Source organism: Diabrotica undecimpunctata, chromosome 1 (genome assembly GCF_040954645.1).
Source record: "Diabrotica undecimpunctata isolate CICGRU chromosome 1, icDiaUnde3, whole genome shotgun sequence".
In the NCBI taxonomy this organism is placed as follows: Eukaryota; Metazoa; Arthropoda; class Insecta; order Coleoptera; family Chrysomelidae; genus Diabrotica; species Diabrotica undecimpunctata.
The window spans coordinates 39,554,381-39,582,226 of NC_092803.1; the positions used below are offsets into that span (position 1 = coordinate 39,554,381).

General features: G+C 32.3%; 1 protein-coding gene across 5 annotated transcripts in view; it reads left to right on the forward strand.

Annotated features, from left to right (window-relative positions):
• The window catches only part of LOC140448170 (multiple inositol polyphosphate phosphatase 1-like), a 133,904-nt gene that overhangs the window by 63,578 nt on the left and 42,480 nt on the right, over window positions 1-27,846 (forward strand). For 2 of the 5 annotated variants that reach the window (XM_072541296.1, XM_072541304.1), the window contains exon 2: window positions 2,116-2,178. The gene's annotated coding sequence lies outside the window, so the exon portion shown is untranslated. Of the gene's footprint in view, window positions 1-2,115; window positions 2,183-23,005; window positions 23,439-27,846 lie in introns of those variants that run through there. The other 3 variants (XM_072541282.1, XM_072541289.1, XM_072541312.1) reach the window with 2 other exon arrangements.

The window sequence follows — 27,846 nt, forward strand, 5'->3', positions numbered from 1 at the left end:
GAAGGGAGATGTATGTCATCTGCTCCTGAGGCTTTGTGGTTGTTTAGAGCTTTGATGACCCCAGCGATCTGTTCCTTAGCTGGTATCTCTACTTTTAGTTTTGGAAGATCTAGTCTAAATATTTCCTCTTCTCGGTTTATACGTGTAACCTCTTTAACCTCCCAGTTTCCTGTATCGTTCAGTAACTCACTGAAATACTCTTAATAAGATAGACTATCCTTCAAAAATAGCTGTTTCATCCCCAACCAAGAAGACATTAAATCGGCAATAATTCTCATCTAAATAACAGTCGTTTAAAGTTTCACCTTAATACAATCAGCACCTTAGACGTTTCTGCGAAAAAGAAAAGAAACAGCAGAATATATACTATGCGACTATGTATATGTACTTAATATGTTCTGCAAACAGCTTTAAATGTTTTTAGGAAGGAAACGAGTTAGTCTTACATCCTCGAAGATAAGGAATATGCTCCTCAGAAAGCTTATCAACTTCACTGGAAGTATTAGCATTCTAAAGTTCAATAAATTAAGATTAAGCACAAAAAATTGTGCTAGGTCGATGTTTAAAGATAATAAATGGCTTATATGACTTTATTAATTGAATTATGTTTTTAACATCCTTTGAAAAGCAAGTTTTCTTTTTACACTATTTGTCGAGTAATAAAAATCACAATGATAATATTTTGTCAAGATAATATTGTTCTTCACTGATCTACATTTTCTTTTATAATTTTAGTAAGGTAATAATAAATTCTTTATAACTACAAATTCTAACTAAGTATAATAGTGATTTACACTTGTCTAAAGAATATAAAACACTTGACCCCAAGTTCATTAAACTGTGGAAGTATGCCGTCTCGCCCGTTTAAGCTTACTCCAAAGTTGCAAGGTGTATTCAAGGGGTATATAGACTGTTCTACAACAATAGAAAGAAAACAAATAAAAACTTCGAACCTAGACTTTGTTTCAATGCCATTGAACATGAAAAATGATTAATTAAAAATTTCACGGCGTCCCTTACACAATATCCATTGTTTGTGGGTGTTGATTGTTTATGAGTCACGCTGCACTTTGTTTAAGTGGATTCAATCGGTTAAGGATTTTAAGGTGTTGCATCATTACATTATTGTCAAATGTTACTTGATAAACATTATCATTAAGTAATGTTTCAAACCGTGTTTGTCAAACCGAGTTAGTGTAAAAACGTCTTTTTGCACTAATTCTTTTTTATTTTTACAAAGAAAGATAGCTAATAATGCAAGGACGAAATGTTGGATAAGTGCCAATAAACCAAATATTTTTTGATACATTTGTGAGTCCTTGGTCTTAACTACTTACTAGATTTTTCAAAAGAGCGCCTACAGAAGCTTATTAGTGGTGTAAGTCACAATGAGGCACATGAACTCGTTATAAAGAAGAAAAAAGTGAGAAAATGCGATAGATTTTTAGAGATTACAGAAAGAAATGTAGAGATCGAAGTCAACAATTACCAAAGATGTATGGATAAGACAAGGTAGACAAATAAACCTGTTAGATAATGTCACACCAGAAACAAGATCAAATAAATCAACGCAACTAACAGAGAACGAACTACAAGAAGTCTTAACGAAACAGAAAAATAGAAATACTCCGAAAAAAAAAGGAATATCGAAAGAACTTATAAAAAATTGTGGACCACAGCTGACAAAATAGTTAAGAATGATGTTAAAATCTTTAAATTATCAAAAATATCAGAGAACGAGCATTATAACCCCTTTTTTATTACTCGAAAAATCACAGAAAAATAAATCTGCTAAGTATCAAGCTAAAACTCTCAAACTCTATTAGCTTTTTATTTTAAATATACAAAAAATCTGTATCTCATGGTAAAGAGTCATGATGATTTTATTTTAAATATACAAAAAATCTGTATCTCATGGTAAAAAGTCATGATGATAGATCAATGATTTGTAGTTTATCTCCTCGTCGCTACAACCTATAATCCTCAATAAAATTCAAAATCATGTGCCTAATCGGCTTTTAATCAATTAATTTGATTTCTTACAATGGCTCCAATGTTGTAATTTGTCATTTTGTATTTATAGTTCAAAATGTCTAATAAAATATTTTGTTACAGAATACAAGCCGCAAGCTTGGATCCAAAGGAACTTGTAGGAGATCCCTTTTTATCTAAATACGAGTAGGTAAGTTATTTTATACATTTTTAAATTAATTTAAATTAATTAAGATGCGAAGTTAATTTTTCCTCAATATCTTCTGTCTCCTGGTGGTACCCGATACAGTTTTTTCACTGATCGCTATTGTTCCGTTCTTTTGAAGTTAGATTAGATTAGATTAGATTAAGAGAGGTGGCCTTTCGGCCTATTCCACTGCGACCTTTTCAGATCTATTGTGGTCCTCTAGTCCTAGATAACATTCTCTAGCCTGACCCTTTTTATAAAGTCTAGTAGCTTCGAGACTGTACCTTCCATGTAGCTATTTGCCGGTGGATTTTCTTCTCCTAATGCAAAGAACCGCACATTTGCCAGAATGTCACACTGACATAAAATGTGCTCTGCTGTTTCTCTTTTGAAGTTATCAGTTTATAATATTTTTCGCCGGTTTCGGAAAATTGATTTATTTTTTATATATCAGAAATTTTCTGATATTTGGTTTCCATTGGTCTCGGTCATTCAGAAGGTACTCTTCTGTTCCTCTCGCTTTTATATCCTAGTCCCGCGTATATCCCCCACCTCTTACGTCTTGGCTGCGGTGTCCAGTTTTTTTTTTTTTGATTCTGCTATCAACCATTCTTTGTACGTTCCCGTACCATCTTAGTTGGTTGATTCTGATGTCCTTTATTATTCTATGTTTAACGCCCATGATTTCTTCAATTCTCTCATTTCTTACTCTATTTAATCTTGATTTACGGGCCGCTCTCCTTTAATTATCCATTTCTGTTGCTTCCAAAGTCTTTATAGCTTTCGTCTTTAGTTGATAGATTTCATTTTTATATATAACAATGATTTTGACAATGCTATTATAGATTCTGTGTTTATATTCTCTCGAAATTGAATTATCCCACAGTATGCTGTTTAGTTGCCGAATGACTTGTCTTCCCTAAGCCCCATTTCTGATATTGCTGAATATGTTTGAGTAGTATATATTTATAGTGTTTATATTGTGATGCTGTATAGAGGGATTCCCACTACATTTCCTTTTCCAAGTCTTCAGCGCTTGCTCCAAGTAGATATTAAACAAAGCCGGGGAAAGACAGCATTCCTGTTTAAGTACTTTGTCTACAACAAATTATTTGGACATCTCTTGGCCTATCTTTATTTTGTTCGTGTTGTTTTTTTAGAGTTATGTTTAAGTTTTGTTTTTTCTAAAGCTTCCCATAGAGTTTGTTGTGGTACACTGTCGTATGCTTCTTGAAAATCTACGTATAGGAGGTATATTACTTGGTTTCGTGCCATTTTTTAAAGTTTGGCAATCGCAAAGATATGGTCAATAGTCGATCTACCTGCTCTAAAGCCAGTCTGTTTTTCGGCCACCATATCACTGTATTCTCTTTCTATGCTCTTTTTTATTAATTTTCCGTAAACTCTCGAGATACTGCCTAAAACTGTTATTCCTCGGTAGTTGTCACATATGTCTTAAACTCTGCTGATGATTTTCCGTTTTTCAACATTTGACATACTTGTTTTACTTCTCTACTGTCAATCCTAAGTGGGAATACGTTTGTCTTTACTTTTACATAAGAGTGTGTTTGTGATGTTTGCAAATATTCTGTAATTTCCTCCGTCAGTAGTTTTCAAAGTATTCGTCCCATTTACGTAGGCTAATAGGGGAGATGATATTTTAAGTCTTTTCTTTTCGAAGAGATTTAAGTACTTTCCAGCTTTCGCTACTTCTGCTACCTCCCAGGTAAGTGTTAATTCTGAAGCAGTTTTTCTTTTTGGTTATTGCCCTTCATACAAATCTTTGAGCTATTTGTTATACGTGTTTACCTTGATCCGTTTTTACGTTTAGAAATGTGTTGTATTTATCAAGTTTGATTTTTATTTTCTCGTCGATTTCTTCAACCCACCAATAGGGCTTTCTTTGTGTTACCTTTCCGTGTTATCTGCCCATATTAGCCTGAGTTATCTCTGCTATCAAGTAAGGTTCTCCATATGTTACGACCATGTATTTTTTACATCTTTTACATCAATTATCTTGTAAGAGTCCAAGTTTCTGCTCTACAAAGCACTTCAGGTCTTACTAACTATTACTTTTAAAAACTACCAGTTTCTATTTTTGTCTTTATTTGTACCTGTTTTCTCTTACAACAGTTTTGAATATTCCTAGTTTTCGATGTTTATGTTTAGACTCACATAAAAATTTGTCTGACAGAGAAGATTTGATCAGCCATTGAATATTACATCTAAAACCACAATAATCGTTTTTGGGGACGTATGCGGGACGTTCCGTCCAGCAGTTTATCCTGTGGGATTTGTGATTTTTCTGCGGGACGGATTATGACGGGTCTTTTAAATGATTCGTTAAAGAAGGTGGCAATTGACATGTGTCATAGATAGGAATAGTCTACAAGCCTATGGGAGATTTTTAATGGGTAATTTGACGTAGCATGAATCCCATATAAAACAATACTACAATATGTAACAACAGCTTTAGATATGCCGCCAATTCTTATCAGTACATGTGAGTCACAGGTAAGATAAATTTACCACTCAAGGGGGTGTTTTTTTGGCCAAACATTTTTGTACTGCATTTATAACCTATGTAGATAATTCAATAATAATGATCCGCGACCTAATGCCCTACAAAAATATTGGTACCAGGAGCAGGAAAATTTGTTATTTTCGAAAAACTTTTTCCCGATTTTCGGTAATTTGACAGTACAGCAATCATACACACAGTTTCGAATCGGTATATAAATTAATTTTTTTTACAACGCCGTACATTTTGGTGGGACAGGGGGTGAGAAATCTAAGGTGCAACCCTTAATTCCTGAAGCCCCATTCTTTGTGTACCGATAATAATTGGCGGCATACTTTCTAAAGTTGTTATTAGATATTGTAGAATTAATTTATATGTAATTCATGCTGGGTCAAATGACCCATTAAAAATGTCCCATAGGCTTGTAATCGATAAACTAAAATTATTTAAATTATCAAAAAATTGATGAATTGAAATTCAAAATGAAATGAGAAATTTGTCGAAGACTGTCTAAAATTAATATAGCCTCATGTATCAAAGCTGTTGGACATATTCCTAAATGATATATACGATAAGGAAGAGACAATAACATTTACCATGGAAAAAGAATAATATAGAATAGAATAGAATAGAATATTCTTTATTAATCCCATCAGATCACATTGTGATATAGGACAAGTTATATAGTACATAAAGCATGATCAACAAGTTATATAGGACAATTACATAAAACAAAATCAATAAAATATAGATTAATATAAAAAAAAGATATGCGATATAGAGCGTCTCTGAACCCGTCGGTCCTCATTCCCTGTAGTCTTTTATTAAGTCAAAATAATCATTTAGATTGTAAACGCATAATTGGATCAAGCATGCTTTTAATTTATTTTTGAATTCTTGAATATTATTTTCATTTCTTATATTAAGTGGCAAACAATTGTAAAATTTAGATCCTGCAAAATCAGGGCTAGTTTCAAAGAGAGTTGTGGAGTGTTTACACACGCTTATCAACCTCCCGTGTCTTGTCGGGTAATTATGAAAGTCAGAGTTGAGGGTAAAATTTTGAAATTTAGTTTTGGCGTGAATAATACACTTATAAATATATAAAGCATGAAAAGTCAACAGTCTGTGTTCAATAAAATATTTACGACATGATTGTCTATTATCAATATTGAATATTAATCTAAGAATTCTCTTTTGAGTTATAAAAACTCTAGAAGAGTTTCTAGAGTTTCCCCATAAGACAACATTATAGGCCATATATGAATAAACCAATGCATAATACACACTTATCAATTAATTGGTGTTAAATAGGGTTTTCAACTGAAGGATCGCATAGTAACCCTTATTCATTGTTTTGCAAACTTTAGTGACATTTTCATCCCATGTCATATTACTTTCTAGAATGCTACCAAGAAAGAGTGTTGTATCACGAAAGGGTATTTCCTCAGAACTAACTGTGATTTTACAACCATGGGATGGCTTACAGCGCGAGTAGAACTGCATACAAATAGTTTTCTTTGCATTTACCATTAAAGAGTTCCTTTTACACCAGGTTGTAAATTCCTGTGCTACTAAGTTCATTTTTGAAATGAGTTCGACTTCAGTTGACTCGTCAACTACAATAATTGTTGAATCATCTGCATAAAGAACTGTATGGTCTGCAGTTAAAAAATTTATCAAATCATTGACATATAAAAGAAATATTAAGGGTCCCAATACGGAGCCTTGCGGTACACCTTGATCAATATTAAAAACAGATGACTTCTTATTATCGACCTTTACTAGGAATTTACGATGTTGTAAGTATGACCTTAACCACTTCAAGAAATGACCCCGAAAACCAAGGGCATCTAATTTATGCAGTATAATTTCAATGTCAATAGAGTCAAAAGCCTTAGTTAAGTCAAAGTATATAGAATATATAGAATAGAATATATAGAAGAATAATAACACACTACCTTTCCTGGATGTTTTAATCTCTAAGATAGTGACTAGATATGAGACTTTGTTCTTAGAGGAAAATATTTGTTAACATCTGTTTTATTAAACAATGATTATCCATTATCGTTTATAAATAAGGAATTTTCAACAATCGACCGAATAGAACAGAACAGCTTAGAACGAGATCCTACAGCATACACAAGGAATAATACGAGGAAAATAACAATACCATACATAACAGGATTATCAAAAAAAAGTAAAAATATGGGAAATAAATTCAACATTTCAACAAAATTCAAAACAACAAACACATTGAGATATATTTTATCTGAAACTTAACCTAACAATGAACAAGAAAGAACAAAGAATTGTATTTATAAAATACCTTCTGAATGCGATCAGTTTTATTTAGGTGAAACATCAAGGCCATTAAATGTTAGAATAAGTGAACATCACTCTTATATTAAAAATAGAGAATTTGATAGATCTCAAATATGTAAACACGCATGGGAAAATGAACATAGGATTCAATGGAACGATTTAAGTATAGTCCTAAGAGAAACAGATGGTAAAAGAAAAATCAAAAAAGTGGCTCTAATTGAGTGGCGCTAAATGAGACCAATTATGTCGCAAATCCCTCGGCAGAATGCAGTAGAATCTGGTTACCCATATTAAAAGAGGAAGTTGTTTTTTCATCGCCCGGTTAGAAAAATATTGGTGATAAGTGATAACACTGATAAAACACAATCTTGGATTTCTCCCAATTCTACACAGATTGGTTGGGTCAATTGTACGCTATAGTGAATAGCCGATGCATCATTTTATTGTTGTAAAAATCATTTTTCAAGTTCACGTGATTGTTCGGTAGTCCTTAGGGAGTCAAAATGATTTCAGATCCTTCCCATTGAGCTATCAAATCTCAATTAATGTAAACCGTTACAAAAATCGCTATATTGTATATTCTTCTACAATTGTGGAAAATGTTTTATTAAACTAAAGTTTAAATATTACATCTTAATAAAATAGTTTATTGTTGGATATAAAATTATTTACAGTCATAATGCTAGTGTAGTAATTAATATATAAGATAAATAGACACTTTGTTAACATGTTAAAAACATTTTTTACACAACAATGTTTCTGTTTATGTCAACTAATCAAGTACTTTATACCAATAATTAACAACCTGCCAACTAACTTTGTACGCTGCACGATATAATTAATATATTAACGTATTGTATGAAAACAATTTTACATCTTCAACATTTATATAGCTCTAATATTTTAACAAATATATAGGTATAAAAACTAACTACCATACTATTTATTTTTTTATCTTAGAGCCTAAATGAACACTTTACTTTGTAATTATATTAGTAAGTAAGATTTGAACTTATTCGAATAAATTAAAAAAAAACTAGCCTAAAGGTGCTCCGCTCATCATTTTTTCTGCACAGTAATGGGGGAATTGCACTCCAGCGAGTAGAATCTCCGCCAATCCCTAAAACAAGAATACAATTTTAGGATAATATGATGTTTAAGATCATTTTAAAGGAATTTCTGTCCATTGATTCTTTAACTTGTAAAACTATTGTGAAAACTTTTCTATATTTTAAAGCACATTCCAGTTCTATCCTTCTCTGGTTTCTTGCTTTGTCAATGAATGCTATAGAGTTCCTATTTTTCTTTCTATATTTTGTTACATTTCGCTTTCTCTTACATTTAAAATTTTTAAGAAACTGTACTTTCACGTTATTTTAAAATTTTGATCACTCTGTATCAAAATATTCCGTAGAGTTTTTATGGTTCTGAAATACTTATGAGTATGTCATACTCAGTGGCGGCCGTTTAGGTTCAGCAGTGCCGACTCACACATTTATAGATATCATAGATTTTTTTAATATTTAATTTAATCAGTCATTTGTTTCTGTGAAATTAAAAAAAATGTCTGTGAGATAATACAGTCTAAATTGTATTCATGGTTTTTAAAAGAATTCGACCAATCCGACTGTTAAGTGATCCCTGCGCATCAAAACGCTTTTCAAATTAATGATCCGAGATACGAATAGTCCATCTGACTGTGTGAATTCTTATAAAGACACGTTTTGGCAAGCTGATCCCAAGCTTGACGATTTACATGTAAAAATCAACAGAATATTAGTCGATAAGCAACCAAACATACATTTCTCTCCGTACTCATTTAAATGGTAAGTACGGCAAATCTGAATCTGCCGATGATTCATTTGGATAAGCCGCAAAGTTTCACGTACTTTGCGAGCGCCGGATAAAATATTATTTCGGGATGGATAAATATTTAAATAGTGAAGTGATAGTGAGTGCACTGACTTGCTTTTCTGGTATCGTATCTATCGATTCGTTTTGTAGTGATTTATTTTGATTTTCCAAAGTAATACTGTGAGAAGTTATCGCTACCGTAAATAGTTAAAGGATTTTTTGATATATTTCAATTTTTTATTGTTTTAAATTATAGTGTAAACAAATTCAGGTAAATTAACCTAAAACATATAAGCTATGAGAGAAACTGTAAGTACGAACTGATAAATCTGATATTGTATATTATATTTTGCAAAATGGGTTTTCATCTATTCCATACGAAGAACAAATTGATATTAAAAATAAGGGGCGTCCTTTGCCTAAAATGCCACGGCTTATAAATATTAATGCGGGGGTAAGAGAAGTAATAGATTATGTTCGGATCATTGGTACAGCAAGTACTCATGGCTTAGCGGGAGTGGAATAAAAAACAAACTTTTCTGTTGGCCTTGCATCTTATTTTCGACAAATAGGTGCAAACATCAAAATCCGTGGCGTGAATCTGGTTACGATAATTTAAAGGAATTATTTATTGCTTTACAGAAACATGATGTTTCGAAAGATTATACATACAGCCAGATTAAATTAGATTTATTTGGAAAACAAAGTATCTATGTTTCATTAGATAATGCCCAACGTGAAAATACTATTAAACATAACGAAATTGTAAAAAATAGTCACGCAGTTTTACGTCGTTTAATTGATATTGTTATTTTTTTAAGTTGTCAGGAATTATCATTTAGGGACACGATTAATCGGAGCATTCGTTAAATCAAGGTAATTATAGAGAACTAATAAAAATGTTTAAGAAATACGATTTGGAATTTTCTAATTTACTCTCTGATTCGAAGATATTTAGCGGCGTATCTAAAACGATCCAGAATAAATTAATAGAATCAATTAGTTACCTTTTGAATAACATTATTAAATCTGAACAAAATCTCAGTGATTTTCGTAATGATAGTAATTTCCAGTATTAATGTACCTAGTGACGTTTTGGACTCGCTTGATATTTCTTAAACCCCCAAAAACAGACAAAGGCATGACACAGGCACATATCTCGAAAAACGAGTATATTTTGAAATTTTTTTATGCAAATAGATATAGATACTTGTTTTTTGAATTTTGAAGATTTGCAAATTTTTGGCCTCTTTGATGATTCAAAATTTAAAAGTTATGCCAAAGAATTTCCAAGATATCCATTAGTACCAAGTTAATTAAAAAGTATCCATCATTATTTAATAAAATAAAATTAGAAAATGAATTAAAAGTTTTATATGCCGACCCAAATATTTTCGGTGGTTGGGATAAGTTACAAGATCTGTATAATTTTATATATTGCAACAAACTGTTACCGAAATTAATAAGTAATTAATCAAATTAATATAATTAAACTACCACTATGAATACAGCTGTTTATTCCTTCCCTCAAGAACTAATAAAAATACGTCTATACGCTATAGCGTCACTCCAAAGTCATAATTAGACTGAAATGTTATAAAAGCTGTTATTCGACGACATTTCGTTTAGTTCCTTTAGTTTCTTGTTAGTAATCATGGCTTGCTATGTAAATATTCAGTTGTTTAGTTATTTGTGAAACTCGAACAAATGCAGTAAGATTAATCATTCTTTATTAATTTAATTTCGATATTAAGAAAGTATTTTATTTCTGTATGGAATTCATTGGCGCTCCACAATGTCCTGTCAGTTTCCGCCCTTTTTGCTACTGTCTCCCCCACACGGGGTCGACGTCACTCCAAATTTATCATATTTTTGCTGATTAGAAAAGGGATTCCGAACGAAATGCACCTGTTCTTTGGTTCCGGCATCTGTTATTTCCTATGCCATTGACCTGTTAAGGGACTGCCATAAATTATATGGATAATTCGTTTTTTTGTGGTTAATCTATTTTATTTTAGGGAACTTTTTTGAAAGAATTTAACTTTTATATGTAGTTTCCTTTAACCTGTTTTTTATTTGGACGTGTACGAACTCATCACTATATAGGCCCCCATAAAATTATTAGACCCTCTGAGATATAGTAAACTGATCACCGGCATCCTTTGACGATAAGTAAACTCATCACCGCAGATAGGTAAACTCATCACCAGCATTTTTGCCCCAAAGGTCTGGTTTCTAATGCGCAAGATTGCCTGTTACCTGTTACATTTCTCGTTTATGTAATAATTTAGTAAATTCAGAAATTAATATCGGGTTTCTTATTAGATGTGTGATATCGGGTGTGGCTTATTAGATGTATCTGCCAATCTAAACGGTTTTGAGATCTGAAAAGTCAGTTGCATAGGTTTTCGTTAATAAACTTTATGATATAAACCTATATGAGCATGTGCTGTTTTCGTTTATATCGAAAATCGTCCCCAACTTGTTATCTAATTAGAAATCTATTTATTATGATAGAATAAATCAAAATGCTGAAATACAGTTTCCTGGTTTATAAAAACGATCAAAGCCTACTTGATGAAAGATTATCCTGTGAAAACAGCAAAAAATGTGAAAATTATAATGTTTTAAAGACTTGAAACATGGAACTAAATTTAAAATTGTTCGCCAATATGGAAATGAAGAAAACTATAAAAAATTAGAAACATTAGGAGATCTATGTGGGTAGGCAAAAGAAAATCATTAACCAATGCATTACTGGCACTGGGAACAGAGGACGGTTCATTTATACCGTTGATGGTGACGGGGTTTGGGTGGAGGTTAGCGTGGGGATTGGCGCGGGGGTTATTGCAAACATTTCCGACAGTAGGATTTTGAATGAGAGGTGGAGAAACGCTATTTTCTTTATGAGAGGTTTTTAAGTCGAAAGTAATCGTATATTGTCATTTCTTTTATTGAGACAATTTAGCATTTTTTTCAATTTAATGTGACTTTGACAATTTAATCAGAAATCTAAAAATGTAATATCAACAAGTGTAATCTACTTAAAGCAACAAAGTAATATTATCTACAAGAAACATCTTGTACATTTGACTTGAAGAACTTAATTAAGCTGGTTTTTTCTGTGTGATTAAAATGATCCGCCACCAGTGCGAAATAACTAAAAAAAACAGTACAAAATGTACTCACAATTTGTATGACATTTAGCCTTACACCCTTTCGTCGCACAAGTCCACAAAAGGCAATTGGATTTTAGAGTCTTTCGCAATTGAAATTTGAACTATTGATATCTATCACTTTTTGTCCGCATTGGCCCAAAACGTAATCAAAGAGCAGTTCACTATCTATGTTAAAGGAACATGGGCAAATAAAGAGAAATTTTTCTTTTCGCATAGTTTTAGGTAGTTATAAACAGAATTTTGTGGAATTCAAAAATAGAAAACAATAAATTATATTTGCATTTAATACATCTATTTTAGATTTATTCTGTCAAATTACCAAATCTTAGCGGTTTTCAAGGGTTATAGTCTATACCTACCATGGGGTGCAGGTAGACCAGTGATGAGTTTACCAATCTCTTGGGGTCTATTTTAAAATCCCTACTTTTACGGCAGTGATGAGTTTGTACTATGTACGAGGGTATTTATGCTAATTGGTGATGAGTTTACGTGTACCCTTTTATTTATAAGTTTACCGATGATAATATGGTCACGATATGATCATTTTTTTTGAGTATTTAATAAATATATGTTCGCTTATTTTTAAGATTTGATCAACAGATTTTTTGAGACTTTTATTTAAATTTTATGTTATTAAAATAAACTTGATCGTTTTTAAATTATAAACAATTTAAAACTGAGAAAAACTCAAAATTACGATTTTCAAGGCTCAAAAACACAACTAAATAATATTATTTTTGAATTCACCAAGTACCTAAACTACCTAAAAACAATGTTTAAAAAAAGTCCAGAATTTTCATCAGAAGATGATAGAAAAAGGCTTGAACGTAAATTTAGGCACTTGATGATTTCAAAAATAATATTATTTACTTATGAATGATCCAATAAATCTAAAAAAAATTATCTGGGCCCAAACAATACACTAATGCCCAAAATTAACGCACCACCTTAAATGTACCAAAAGTTTGAAGCTATTTTTCTTCTGAACGAATGATTAGATTTTGATGATGTTTCTTTCATATTATAGGTATATTCCTAGTAAATCAATGTATTAATGTTTTCTGAAAAATATCAACGTTTCACCCGTATACGGGGTGTAAAAATAAAGTTGTGTTTTTTCATCGTTTTTTGCAACACCCTGTTTGCAAATGGAACTACATGGTTAGACGAAATGTCTAATATACCTTTCACCTATTAAGAAATCTCTTCGTAAAGCAACAAGGTCCGTTTGCGCTGTAAGAGATATTCCTCCCCAAACCATTACAGATCCACCATTGAATAAAGTAATATACGACCGTCGACTGTCGATTAACTCTAACACTGAGCTATATAAGCAATACCACGATTCATCAGTGAACAATACGTACTTCCAGTCATCAACATTTCAGTCAAGGTGCTCTCTGGCAAATTGTAATCTACTTCTACAATGATTTACGTTTAAAGCTCTGACTGGTATCCTTATTTGCAGATCTTGTTCAGCGAGACGCCTTTATATAGTGTTTTTTCTAATTTGAATATTATGAACATTTGTCACTTGTATTTGTGAATGTCTCATTGTGAGAAACCTTTCTCTTATAGCACGAAGCCTGATAAACTGATCTTGTCGTGGTGTTGTTTTTCTCTTCCTTATCCACGCCGTTTCGTATGGTCGTTTGTTTCTCTAACACGTTGAATGACTCGTGATATTGTAGTATGCAATACCCCTAACCTCAAGCCTATTTCACGATAACTTAAGCCTTCATCAGCTAAAGTAATTGCCTGAACACATTCATCTTGGCTCAGATTTCTTTAAATTGAATGTTGAATTTTTTCAATTCAATAAAGTCGCTTTGAACGTACTTTTCTTTTTTGATAATAAAGATATCGATGATTTTTTTACGAAAATGTTGAAAAAAAAAGAAACATTTTTAAAGTATTAAGATTAAGATGTAATACCGTAATTACTTAGAAATAGGACTGCAATGAGCAAAAAAATTTATTGAAATCCAATTAAGGATACACAAGAAAAATAGCTTAATAATTATGGTAGAGTTGAGGTCGGGCGTTAATTTTGGAGAGTAAAAAATCACGCAATGCTTACTTTTCTTTTTTGATAATAAACGTATCGTAATGATTTTTTACAAAATGTGAAGAAAGAATGAAGCGATCTTAAAATATTAATAACATGTAGCTTTTGTTTCTAATACATTCCACCGGGTGTTGCAAAATTAGATGAAAAAACAAAACTTTATTTTTACACCCTGTATATAAGTAAAACGGTGACATTTCTTAAAAAACATTAATATGGTCATTAACTAGAAATATAACTACAATGTGAAAAATAAATCATGGAAATCCAATTAAGGGTTCAAAAGAAATATAGTTTTAAAATCATGGTCCATTTTAGGTGGTGCGTTAATTTTGGAGAGTAGTATATATTGTTACAACTTATTTAAAAAAATTGTTTGAAAAAGTTTGAACACTTTTTCGTAATCTAATTTCTTATTTTCTTAAATTCTTATTTTTCCTAAAGAACTTGAGATTTTCGCCTTGACTGTTAACGCAGAAATAAAATAAGTATTTTAAATTATTAATGATCACAAAAACAGTGAAACCAGTTTACCATTCATATAAAAATTAGGAAGGACTAAATATCGATATGAAAGTAGATATAAAAAATGTTAAGTTTTTAAGGGTCGCTTTATTAAATTGTCTAATTTATGATTTACCATTTTATCATAATAAAATATGAATAAAATTTATAAATTTAAGATCTTACCGATAACGGCTCCAAGCAGACACTTAGTGGATGGACTAGAATGTAGAATCCTGCACATATTGCTGCTACCCAAAAGGAAAGAAATATCAAAATAAGCAGCCAGATGATTGAGTATACAACATTCCCCATCTAAAATATAGTTAATATCAATTATTGTTCTTTTAAAAATGTTCTTTAATAGTACCTACTAAAAATAAAAAAAGTACTAAAAAATTAAACTTAATTAAATACTTAAACAACTTTTATATATCTTTTTAACTTTTGAAACTTCCCCTGACAAATTTTTCATGAGTGAAATGTACTGTTGGACAAATGTTGTTTTCCCAAATGTTGTTTTAATAAATATTATCATCATTTGGCTCTACAACTCTATGTGAATCTTGGCCGCGTTTACTATTTCCCTCCATTGTTGTCGGTCCTGAGCAGCTATTTTCCATTGCTGTATTCCCATTTTGCGTAGATCACTGGCTACTGCGTCCTTCCATTTCTTTCTTGGGCGACCAACTGACCTTCTTCCATCGGGCCTTTCCCAGAATGTGGCGTTCAGGAGTCTTTCGTCACTCGATCTTAGTACGTGGCCCGCCCATCTTATTCGGTTTGCTTTAATGTAGCGTACTATGTTTTTATCTCCATATACTGTCTGGAGTTCATCATTGTGTCTTCTTCTCCATTCTCCTCTTGTCTCTTCTCTACAAGGCCTATAGATAGTCCGCAGTATCTTTCTTTCCAGTACCAGTAATTTTGTCGTTTCTCGCTGGTTCAGAGTCCATGTCTCGCTTCCATACGTTATTGTACACTCTTATTTTTGCTGGTATTGAGAGTATATTTGATTTAAATACGGTCATTAATGAGTAATATGCATATTTATTTTCAGATGTTATGATCGCTCCCAGGTACTTGAATTCTTTGACGACTTCAAAGTTGTATTCATTGATTGCTACGTTTTGTGTTACCCTTTGTCTTGGGTTCTTCGTAACCACCATGTACTTGGTCTTGTCCTTGTTGACCTTCAGACCAACTTTCTTGGCTCCGTTTTCGAATAGGGTGAAAACTTCTTTTGAATCTCTGGTAAACGGCAAATCCGTTTGTCAGTTGTGGCTGAGCTTTCCTTACCGCATGTTCCAGTGCAAAATTAAATAGCAGGGGGGCGAGCGGATCTAATTGTCTAAGCCTGGTGTCAATGAGGAATTCCTACGACGTGATACTGCCAATTCTGATCCATGCGGCAGCGTTCTCTATGCTCATCTGTGCTAATCGTACCAGCTTTCCAGGTACTCTCATTACTACCATGGTCTCCCACAATGCTTCTCTGCTAACAGAATCGTAAGCTTGTTTAAAGTCCACGAAGATTTGTTTTAATAATATATATATAATTATATTATATAATATAATTAAATAATAATATAATAATACAAATAAAACAAGTATTTGAAAGTTAAAGATGACTTGCACAGATATTTACAGAAGAATATATCTAGGAAATACAGCTTATTTTGGAATAAAACAATCACAACCAGCATAGTAACAAAAAGGACGAAACCGTATTAACCTCGTTATCACATTAGCGTCAGAAATATGGACAATGACGAAACGGGACGAAGAGTACATAGCCTGCGTTAAAGCTATCAAACATAGATAACTTTTTGAATGCTGCACCAAAGGATAAAATGGATGTTTTGCTAAATATATTCAATAACTTTCATCAAAAACTAAATTTTACATTAAAAGTTAAAGAAATGTCAAATCAATTTTCTGGACTTGACTTTACATAGAGAAAATAGTACTAAAACTACTTTATGGTACACCAAAAAACCTGGTTGTCCAGATATTTTAATTTCAACTCTCATCATCCCTTGTCTCAAAAGAAATCTGTAGTTATGGGACTCGCCGACAGAGCTATCAGATTATCCGATCCTATTAATAGACCTCAGACCATAAAAAAAACAAAAAAAGCACAAACACTTAATTCATACCCACACCACCTTCTGGAAAGCAGTTTCAAATCGCGACTGCATACATTTTACAATAACAAGAATAACAACAAACTAACATGGTAAAGAAAACTATAGGTCTCTCCCATATATAAAAATATATAGGGGAAGGCAAATCTTCTATCTAAACATAACATTACAGTTGCTTATAACTTATAAGGAACACAATCTTTTGAAAAATAATTTCATAAAACTAAAAACCTCTCAAGAAAAAAAATCGTATGTTGTATATGAAATTCCCTGCTCGAATTGCGTTGGGGTATATATTGGACAAATCAGTCACCTACTGAACTCAAGAATGCGTTCTCACAAATATGACAAAAAAAAGTAACCACCCTAACAAAACATGAACACGAAAGGAAACATAAATTTGATTTTGATAAAACTAAGATCCTAAAAGGTGAACATAACAGGAAAAAGAGGGAGCTCATAGAGTCTATAAAAATAAAAAAAATGCAATAAATGATAAAAAAGATGTCAAAAATTGAAACAAAATATATTAATTTAAAATACACAAATAATAATCTCATAACGCCTATGATGTTAAAACAACTCATTGTTTAAATGATAAACCAACATCAAGAAACAACATGTTACATGGAGTGACTTAGGGGTCTGTCCAATGCTTTTATTATTATTTTATTTGTGATATTTAATTGTGTTTCTACTTGTTAGCAACCAACTTTGACACGCTTGGTAAGTTAGAAGTTTTTCTTTTAAACCCTATTGTGTCTTTTAATAAAAGTTTTTTTAGTCAACTTTTCAGTTTATTATTTCTTGAAAAAGTCTATTGTGATAGACAATTTGTTGCTAGCCCAAGAAATTCTACTAATATATATATATATATATATATATATATATATATATATATATATATATATATATATATATATATATATATATATAGGCAAAGAGAATAAAAATAAGAAGTCCATTAAAGGAAATCAATTCTAAGTTATTTTGGGCAATGTATTTGAAACATTGTTATATAATTTTCGCTATACCTATCAGTAGTTGCCATTAATATTTTTGTATACATAAATGCATATTGAATGCATATTATATTGACTGAGTCATATGTATAATTTATAGCAAAGCTTGTAGCACTTATGTTATAACATAATAATTAACTATGTCATGGATAAGTAAAGAGTATTGTAATAAATATACACTGAGATATATGAGCAATAAAAACAATTTTAGATATGACGGAAAGCTACACCTACTCTCTAATTTTTGGGACTATTAGATACATTTACGGATTATAAGATATTAAGATATACTATTTTTTGCGATAAGAAAATAAATTTTCTTATTTCTGTTTAACGATTAGCTATACTGGGTGTTTCAAAAAGGTATGTCACGCATTCACAGGTTAAATCACGCATTCCGGGGACAAAAATAAATTTATTGAATCCAACTTACCTTAGTACAAAAGTGTACACAAGCAAGTTAAAGCCCTTTGAAGTTACAAAATAAAAATTGTTTTTTTGCGTTATCTCCTAAACTACTTGACATTTTGTAATAAAAATGGACACGTTACTTTCTTGTTCTGAAAGCATTTTTTATAAAAAAGAAACAACAAAATCTAACCGCACAGAACAATTTTAAGGGGGGTGTGCAACCCTAAATCCCCCAAACTTTTGAGTACGTTCAAATCAAATGAATTTTGTTACATCATGAGTTTAACACATTATTTTTAGAAGTTTTTTGCCTCTTATCACTTTTTTCAAAAAACAGTTTTTATTGAGTTACGGCCCTTTTCATTAACCTTTAAAAAATTACGTGCAACTAAATAAATGGCTTAAATGAATTAATAAGTACAAAAAATGTCTATAACCTCTATAAATATGATATTACAATAAATGTTCAAAATGACCCCCATTTTCTTCAATACACATTCGGTATCGTTTGAATAAGGAAAACCGAATGCGCTGAAAAATCATATTTTTCTCACGAAATTGATTTGCAGCTTCAATTATTTTAACCCTCAATTATTGTTCGTCCTCTATTGTTACAGAATACACTTTCTCTTTCATAAATACCCAAAAGCAAAAGTCCATGGGGTTAAGATCTGGACTTCTGGGTGGACAAGAAATAGGTGCGCCATCACCCCTTCCAATCCACCGACCAGGATACTGCCTTATTGCAATATTCACTTCTTCCAAATACTCTTGTAAATCGTTTGCCAAGAACTGCAAATAATTATCACCATTTAAATTGTTGGGTAGAAATACTGGGCCTATTAGATTGTTATCCACAATTTCTGCCCAAACATTAACTTTGAAAGTCCTTTGGTGATGAGTCGTTTTTTGGCGTGAGGAATTTCTTCGGCCCAAATGTGCTCGTTATGATGGTTTGTTATTCCATTTCTACTGAAGGTAGACAACAACAACCAATCGCAAAATCCAATCCTTTTAGGATAATCTTCAACCAATAACTCTTGAACCGTTGTTAAGTGATAGGGTTTAAGCAGCTGATCCTTCAAACGCCTCCAAACCCTTACGTGACGAACATTTAGTTGAGCAGCTATTACCCTTGTACTTGTTCCAGGGACTTCTTCAATGATTTCTAAAATGTCTTCATCATTTGCATCCATTATTGGACCACTATTGCCAGCAACTTGCGGTTGGAATGTACTCATTTCCCGTAAACGACGATCAATGGTCAGAAATAATCGTCTATCGGGTGTATTTCGATTGGGGTATTTTACTGCATAACGCCTTGCGGCTGCTGCACTATTTCCTTAACGTTCACCTACGATATTCCCGATAGTTTATTGAAATCATAATTTAATCTGATCCAACTTTCTTTCCAAATTCATTTGATTTGAACGTACCCAAAAGTTTGGGGGGATTTAGGGTTGTACACCCACTGAAAATTTTTCTGTGCTGTTGTTTCTTTTTTATGAAAAATGCTTTCAGAACAAGAAAGTAACGTGTCCATTTTTATTACAAAATTTCAAGTAGTTAAGGAGATAATGCAAAAAAACAATTTTTATTTTGTAACTTCAAAGGGCTGTAACTTTTTTTGTGTACACATTTGTACTAAGGTAAGTTGGATTCAATCAATTTATTTTTGCCCCCGGAATGCGTGATTTAATTTATGACATACCTTTTTGAAACACCCTGTATAAAGAGGTTGTGAAACAGTTTTCTTGAGGCATAAAGTTAACAGCATGTTTATGAATAATTTTATAAAAAACTACAGTATTTTATACAAGTACTAGCAAACATATATTATAATCCTAACAATATGCTATTCAATTTTGACATTATAGTCTTTTCACCAATGTGCCTTTGGAAAAAAAAGTTAAAAATAATAAGAACTAAAATAGGGAGTAATGATATATTGACCACAAAAACCAAACTGAATGTATCAGATATAATGAAGCTATTACCATACAATAAAATAGACAACAATTTTTATCATGTCATGCGCTCTTTATTATCTCCATTATTAGCAAATAACAAATACAAATGATAAACTGCGTTCGGCTTTCACGGCCATCGTCTAACTTGTTAAACTGTTTGTTCGGGCTGTTAGGCCGTTGTCTTCTGAGATTAGTTCTCGACGTTTCGCCAACACTAGGGGTTGGCATCTTCTGGAGATGTTACTGCTTCGCTTGTAACCTCAAAATGACGTCATTTTCAGGTTACAAGCGAAGCAGTAACATCTAGAGAATAAAGAAAAGACAAAAGATTTTTTGAGTCACAATATAGAAAGATCTATGGGATGAAATGATCCCCTTGTCTAAGTTCTAAAAGCTACCTTGAATAAGAAAGAACTGAAAGGAATTTCAACTACACTGATTTTGACATAGTGTTAAACAAAAGATTGGATAATACATAGGAAATTATAGTCAGAATTGAAAAAATAACTACAGCATTCATCCAAACGTAAAAGCTGTTCAAAATATAGTTTTAGTTTGAAACTGAATAGGCTCTAACTTATTATGCTGAGTAGAGTCTCGAGCCTTGCCTGAAGCATCAGCGGAGAAACTGAAGGCTTTTGAGAAATGAGAAATAAATTTATGAAAAAATTCTTAAAATTCCAAGGATGGACCAAATATTAAATAGCAGAGTAAGAAAAGCGTCTGGACAAGACAAATATTCTGTTGAGGATCTGATTTGCATTATCCCTTAGAGTAGTCAAGGTACCAATAAATAAATAAATAATTGCATATATCAAAGATATCAATAAGAACTATTGTATGAAGTTTACAATCAAGATGAATCCCGTTATAAATGGAGCACAAAGGAAACCTTTGAAGGAAAAAGCCTTTAACAACTACATTAGAAGACAAGTACTACAATTGAAAACATGAAAAACACACTTCTAAAAGATTTATGATGAAGATGAGATGGAGGGCCTAGAAGATTATGAAACACCAAATAGGGCCGAGATTGAAGAAGAAGAGTTAAAAAATATAACCAGAAAATTAAAGATTAGGAATGCCGTGGACCGAACAAAGATTACAAAAACCGGACCAGAACACTTCAGAAGAATATCGCAGCTCAATCTAACCATGAAGGTATTTTCCGCAATATTGAAAATGAAGGCATTTTCCGCAATATTGAAAGATAAATAAAAAACAAATTATGAACAAACATTTTAGTTAGATGTACACTACTTATAATGAACGGGTAAACAAACAGTATGATACGAAATAAAATTTTGAGCATCTAGGTCTACAAATTTCTATAAGTCACAGAAACTATACAAAATGCATGCTTACGTAGTAAAATATGATCAGATAATCGTATAAAATTAGTAAAAAGTAAAATCTAGGATATACGAAAATACGAATTATAACAGACAGCCAACAATCTACCAAAAATAAGCTGCTAAGTTGACAGCATCAGTGACTAAGTATTAAATTGATAAATAATGAAACCTGCACATTAGCATAATAAATTATTAAAAGTAGGTTACGATGTCAGCACATGTAAAAATATGGACTAAAAATAGTGAACGCCATAAAGAATTGGAGAGGAACATAATAAATAGACTTGCCAAAATAGATGGAAAAATGAGTTAAAAACATACTGAACAACGTAAAACTCATTCCAAATTTGTAAGTGGATGAATAATATTATAAAAACAGTTTATTAAGTATAGTAGGAATGAATGAATTAGAAATAAAGCCAGAGTAAGCCATGAACCCATTTGATTAAAAGTTATAAAAATTAAGGTGAAGGAGAAATAAAAAATCAGGCAAAGAAAACAATTATCCACATTTGAAAGAATTTTCTAAAGAAAAGGTAGAAGAAATGGAAAGAAAAAATTGCATATCCAATGCAATATTCAAGATTTTTTGGAGATACTCTGATATGTGTTTCGTATATTTGAGGTAGTACAAAAAATGACGTATTTAGGTTCCTTTCTTACCAATGAGAAATCTATTAGTCTAGTAATCAAACAAAATTAATTTTAACCGTTAAAGTAATAATTTTGGGTTGAGTAAACAACTAAAAAACAGGAATTTAAGCCACACATAAAAAATAATAATATACAAAGTCTTAATTTTAAGAGTAAAGGCCTACAGATCAAAACTATGGACCAAAGCAACTGAAAACCGTTTACTTGTCTTTGACCGGAAGACCCTGGACGGAATATTTGGTGCCATCTGTGAAAATAGTGTCTGGAGGAGGTATAAATATGAAATATATAAAAATATAAACACATATCTGATGAAAATGACGTAGTATGTATCCCAACAGAAACGACATGCCCATACGAATCTGTATGTCACAGACAGGGGAGGTAAAAGCAAAAAGGGAAAGAATAGTGGGTGAGGATAGAAAACTGTTGCGACAAACTGAGGATGGTTTCAGACTGAGGATATTAATAATTTTAAAACTGGACAGAATATTAATGTAGCATAATTATTAAATGGGTCGATAAAGTTGAAAAACAATGAAGAAATCCCAAAATCCTAATCACATAGAGAATGCAAATAATATAATTGGTAAAATTTTAAACTTACATTCCTACACTACAGCTGAATTGCTTTTATTACAGTCTAATCTTAAGATATGTAAAATATTTTGTTTATTTATTACTTAAATGAACTCTCATTTAAAATGTCGCCCACTATCATTAACCTCAAGATTAGATCGTTATTATTTTTATTACCAACACTAAATTAATAAATAAAATAAAAAATAATGTATTGAAACAATATGTTTTCTTACCTTTAAATCTTCTGATGTGGTTTAATTCAAAAATAACAAAACAAGCAGCAAAAGTTGATCATCAACCTCTGCACATGTATTATTTGTGTCACACTCAGTTAAGTAATGTGGAAAAGTATAGGCGTAACCACAAAGATGAGAAAACAAGTTTCGATATACCTCACCGCTGCTTGCCTTGGTTATACCTATACAATAACACGTAGAAATCGTTTCTATTTTTACTTGAACTTTATTTCCCGCTGATTGGATTCTCTCTCTTCTTCTATGGGTGCACCAACGGAATGGTTAATGGTTTTGTCATCGAAACGGTCACCGTATTATGAAAGGTGTATAAGTCTTAATTTTTAAATTGACTTCAATGATTACTATGAATGAAGTAAGGCTGTTGTGATGTGTTAACATTGTTTTTATGGTTGGCCGATACCTTATCTTGGGTAAATATTATATTCGGTGGAATTGTTTATTTTTGGGAATTTTTGTAGTGAGTAGTCAGTGGTGTAGAGTTGTCGAGATAATGTTAATGTATATTTGATAGATATTATTTGTTAAATATTTGTCTAAGTGCTAGGGTGTGGTACACTAGCACTCTGTAGAAACTAGAAATCAATTCAATAGAATAATTATTGCATAAGGGATATTAAATAATACTTAATATCTTTTGAATAATGCTACGCTGAGTACTTTCTTTCAAAGTTGGCTATATATATTGAATCTGTGTGAGTGGCAAAGGTCATTTTCTATTAAATGTGGAGACTAGAAGTGAAGGGGTCTAGGTGCCAAAACTTTAGTATTAACTTTACTTTACTTCGAAGAAAAAACAGAACTATAAAATTTATTTTATTTAGCTTATTTACATCAAAGAATAGGTAATTAAATTTAAGATAAATAATTTAAATTTTGATACAATACATTACAAACAGATGATCAGTTTTTTAATATATTCTTAACTCTTCGGTTGACATTAAGAATTATTTGGGGTTGCCTGTGTGAATCGTTTGTCTCAAGCGCCGTAATTACAGGAAGACGAGGGACGACTACCCCATCTGTAGAGTTAAACCTAACCTTTCGCAGTTTATTCTGATTCTATTAAGGGTTGCTCAAATCTTACTTCTTCTTCTTAGTCGTTAACCTGATGCAGGTATCGTGATATCATGAAGCTATTAGCTAAATTTTCCAATGTTCCTCCACGTTTTTCTATCTTCTGCCATTCTAGCACATTCTGATAATGGAGCGCCAATGGTAGCAACAATATGGTCCGTATATCGTGTGGGAGATCTACCTATATTTTTTTTGCCTTCTACTTTCCCTGGATGGTAAGTTTTTCAAGACCATTTCTTCGAAGCACATGTCCAAAATAGCTTATTATTTGTTCTGATATTTGTGTTCTTAGTCTTTTCTTTATGTTTAGCTGGTCCAGTATGGATTCATTTGTTCTTCGGGCCACCCATGGTATTCTCAGCATTCGTCTCCAGCAGTACATCTCAAATACATCTATGTTCTTTTTGTCTTTCTCAGTAAGGGTCCAGCATTCCGATGCATAAGTAAAAACTGAAAAAACTAGACTTCTTACTAGTCTCATTTTTGTATCGGTAGTTATTTTATGGCTTTTCCAATTTTTTGTTAATTTTGCCATAGCGCTTTTTGCGATTGCTGGCCGCCGCTTTATTTCTTCAGTACAGCCTCCTTTGTTGGTTATTAATGAGCCCAGATATACAAATTTATCTACAACAGCGATATTGTTTATCATGTCCAAATGATTTTGATTGTTGTTAGCTCTGTCAATTATGATTCTCGTTTTATCTCTGTTTATTTTAAGGCCCATCGTTAAGCTTACGTCTTCTATCCGTTGTAGCAGGTGAATCAATTCAGCTTCAGAACTAGCGAGGATAGTAGTATCATCTGCATATCTCAAGTTGCAAATCTTCTTTCCGCCAATGATGATGCCACCGTTCCTGTCCTCAGTAGCTTTCCGCATTATCCATTCACCATAGATGTTAAATAGAATTGGGTTTAGTATGCAGCCTTGTCTCACGCCCTTTCTGACCCTGAAACTATCGGTTAGTTCCCCATTTATTCTAACTCTGGCATAATTGTTATTGTACAGGCTTTTAATTAGCAGTATCAGATGATGGGGGACTCCCATTTCAGACAAAACCTGCCACATTTTACTCCAGTTGACCAAATCGAAAGCTTTACTATAATCTATGAAGCACAAATATGTTGTGATGTTGAATTCTCTGGATTTTTCTACAATCTGCCGTAGGTACGTTTAAAATTTGTTCTCTAGTACCACGTCCGGGGACGAAACCTGCTTGTTCCTCCGCAATGTTAGGTAGTAAAAAGGGCTTTATCCTCTCGAGAATTATGTGTAAGAGTATCTTACTGCAATGCGCAATTAGAGCAATTGTGCGATAGTTGCTACATAAATCTTTCGCTCCCTTTTTATGTATGGGAATATATAGTGATTGTGTCTAGTCCTCAGGCCCAAATCTTACAAGAACGTTCTAATCCGCCAGGTTTGTGTGTGATGTACAGTAGGCAATTGTAATGAGGATCTATTTTACTTTTTCATTCTTCTCTCCATTGGGCATTTAAGTCAAAATTGGAAATATGTAGCGCTTGAGCAGATTTCAGGTGAGGTAATCTAGATCGGAAACCGTTTCTTAGAATATAGAGAATGTTGTTGTGGACTAGAAGTTGACAATTATCCATAACTTTGTTCATGTTTGCGGCATAGTTTGGATGGAACTATGTTACTAAGGGTGGGCAGCCACTATGTGGGAGTGGGCAGCCTGTTATCATACGCATAGCACGGTTTAACTGAGTGTCGACCAGGTGGGTAGGACTGCTGTTCAACCACACTGGCGCACAGTATTCTGTCACCACATATATCAGACCAAGAGCGGAGGATCTTAAGGTTGATGCTGTGGATCCCTATGTAGTGTCGCAGAGATTCTATATTAAATTGTTACGTATTTTTAGTTTTGCTGATGTTTTCGTTAGGTGTTCTCTAAATGTGAGCCTTCTGTATAGAGTAACCCCAAGGTATTTTGACGTTATTGTGTTTCAGTAGTTTGTTATTAAAATGCACTCATAATTCTCTTTTTGCCAGCCTGTTGTTAAGATGAAAAGTTGATACTTAAGTTTTTGTAGTACTTGGTTGTAATCTTCATTTCTTAAAGTATTCGCTAAGGATGGATAGATCATTCGAGTATTTTCTGTGGTTTCTAATGGTTCCAGTCGCCAGCATTAACAAACTTGCTAGATTCGGCTGCAGACATGTCAGCAATATAAAGCCTAAAAAATGAAGGGGCAAGCACAGAACCCTGTGAAAGGCCATTATTAAGTTTCATTTGTCTACTCATATTCTTTCTCGTTATTACCTGAAAGCATGTTTGTCCTTACCCGTTTGTTAGCATGTTGTCAATGAGGTTAGTTATCTTTCTGCAGGAGATAATACGAGCAAGTATATATATTAATCCCTGTCTCCAAATGCCGCGGCTGTTTTTTGTTATTTTGATAACTAGCTTCTATAAAAGTTGTTAGTGACAAGACTATAAGATTATTATAAATCCGTACGGTTTGAATGAGGGCGAAAGCTTGCTTGTCCAGTGGGGACATTTTCGAGTATCCCGTCCCTAAATCTGTCGAGGAGGTTTTCTAATAGTTTATATACCATGTTGAGTGGGGCTATGAAACGGTACTTAGTTTTCTGGCTTATCATTTTGGTTTGCTTAATTATCTTTCTTCCCTTAAGTGAGTATATCACTATAGAATATTGCAAGCCACTGTTTCGTGTGTGCACCACTCTATATCAGGAACTTAGGATAAATGACCTCAAACCATCAAAGTAGATGGCGCCTTTGAATGCTAATACTTAAGTGGAAAATGGTTGGGAAACATTTGTTGGTCTTTCGGGTTTGATTTTAAATTTAGCCCCAGCATCTGATGAAGCCATTGGAGGCAGAAATGACGTCATAACACTATGTTGATTACCAATTAATTCAAACGCATAGACTGACAACTTCTGCTCCTACGCGATGTACTGCCTTAAATACATCAAATAGACAGCCAGCTTTTGCTATATGTAAATTTTTTCATATATTTGTATATATATATATATATATATATATATATATATATATATATATATATATATATATATATATATATATATATATATAGCTTTAGAGAGTATCGTACGAAAAATAAAGACAGAAAATCTAGTCTTTAGAAATCAAGTTCCTCTCATTATACTGGCTTTCGTGGATAATATGGTAAAATGTCGCAAAAGAAATTAGCCTGAAAATCAACGAAGATAAAACAAAATATATAGCTACAAAAAGAACAAAACGACGAGACACAATATCGCAGAACGTGACGATGGATCAGTGCAACCTTTGACAGGGTTCATCAGTTGAAATATTTGGAAGCTACAGTCATCTTTGACAACAACTACAAAGTAGAAATCGCTGCTGGTTTGCGCTAGATATATATATATATATATATATATATATATATATATATATATATATATATAACTTCAACAATAAATACACCAAACTTCAGCCTTTGATACCGGTGATTCAATTATCACCTAACATGAGAATTCCAATCGTTCAATACTACATCTAAAAATATCGATGTCATGTTAATAATTTCAATACAATAAAATAAAATGTGAAGTATTAATAGATATTTACACAGATCTAGATAAGCATCTTATGTAATGCTATAAAAAATATATTAAAGTATATTATGGGAAGCCGCCCGTTAAGTACCTACCTACCTAATTAAAGAAGAATATAATAAAAATTTAATCTTCAATGTACCATTTAAGTA